This window comes from Oryzias melastigma, linkage group LG18, assembly GCF_002922805.2.
Source record: "Oryzias melastigma strain HK-1 linkage group LG18, ASM292280v2, whole genome shotgun sequence".
Lineage (NCBI taxonomy): Eukaryota > Metazoa > Chordata > Actinopteri > Beloniformes > Adrianichthyidae > Oryzias > Oryzias melastigma.
In genome coordinates this window covers 25590313-25592104 of record NC_050529.1, presented here as the reverse complement: position 1 = coordinate 25592104, position 1792 = coordinate 25590313, and positions in this window count along the sequence as shown.

Below are 1792 nucleotides of genomic sequence, written 5' to 3'. Positions count from 1 at the left end.
GCAATGCCCCCAAATGTGATGACCTGCAAAAAACACAATTTAAAATAAATAAATAAATAAATAAATAACAATACAACAGAAAACAAACAACTCTCTCCCATAACACTACAAAAAACCCTCAAAATAAATAAAAGACAACAAAAATTCAAGAATGAAACACCTGTTGATCAAAGATGTGTATCCCCTGACATAATTTGTTTCCCCTGTTTCGGCACAACTTCTGGCATTGATGATTTGTTTCTTAACACCCATATTTTGCCCCAGAAAGCGTAAAAATAAGATAAATGTTTACAATATAGTTTATTCTGGGGCTTTTGGGGGTGTAATGTCATTATTTGGGCCCACCCACACACACAAACATTCTATGTAAAACAACTTCTTGTGAAAAAAAAAGTGATAATTTAAAAAATATACACCGCTCACAAAAATTAAAGGAACACTTTTTTATTGGTTCTGGCATGAATTGAATTAAACCTGTCTGATAATTTTCTGGTTGGTTAATCAGCTGAGGGCCTCGTTAATCAATTTCAGCTGTATTGGTGTTCATGGAATTAACAACAGGTGCACTTCAGTGGCAACAATTAGAAAACCCTCCAAACAGGACTGGTGTTACATGTGGAGGTCATTTCAAGTTTCTCCCTCTTGATCTTTTTTGGCTGGTTTTCCACTCGTGCTGATTTTGGCTTGATAATTATCTCTATTGGCAGTATGAGGCGATTCCTTAACCCTACAGAAGTTGAACAGGTTGTCCAACTTCTCCAGGATGGCACATCCACACGTGCTGCAGCAAGAAGGTTTAATGTGTCTCCCAGCACAATCTCCAGAACATGGAGGAGATTTCAGGAGACTGGTGGTTATTCTGGGAGAGCTGGACAGGGCCGTAGAAGGTCCTCAACCCCTCAGCAGGACCCATACCTGCTCCTTTGTGCAAGGTGGAACAGGCTGAGCACTGCTCGTGCCCTACAGAATGACCTCCAGAGGGCCACTGGTGTGAATGTCTCTACCCAAACAATCAGGAACAGACTTCATGAAGGTGGCCTGAGGGCCCCACGTCCTGTAGTGGGCCCTGTGCTCACTGCCCAGCACCGTGGAGCTCCACTGGCATTTGCTCAAGAACACCAGAATTGGCAAGTCCACCACTGGCGCCCTGTACTTTTCACAGACGAGAGCAGGTTCACCCTGAGCACCTGTGATAGACGTGAAAGAGTCTGGAGAAGACAAGGAGAACGTTATGCTGCCTGCAACGTGGTTCAACATGACAGGTTTGGTGGTGGGTCAGTGATGGTCTGGGGAGGCATATCCATGGAGGGACGCACAGACCTCTACTGCCTAGGAAATGGTGCTCTGACTGCCATAAGGTATCCAGATGAAATCCTTGAACCCATTGTCAGACCCTACGCTGGTGCAGTAGGTCCTGGTTTCCTCCTAATGCACGACAATGCCCGGCCTCACGTGTCAAGAGTATGCAGGCAGTACCTGGAGGATGAAGGAATTGAAACAATTGAATGGCCTTCACCATCCCCTGACTTAAACCCAATAGAACATCTCTGGGACATTGTGTTTGGGTCCATTAGGCGCCGCCAGGTTGCTCCTCAGACTGTACAACAGCTCAGGGATGCCCTCACACAGATCTGGGAGGAAATGCCACAAGACACCATTCATCGTCTCATTAGGAGCATGCCGCCACGTTGTCAAGCATGCATACAAGCTCATGGGGACCACACAAGATACTGAAAAGCATTTTGAGTTGCAGAAATGAAGTTTTGGAAAAATGGACTAGCCTGCCACATCT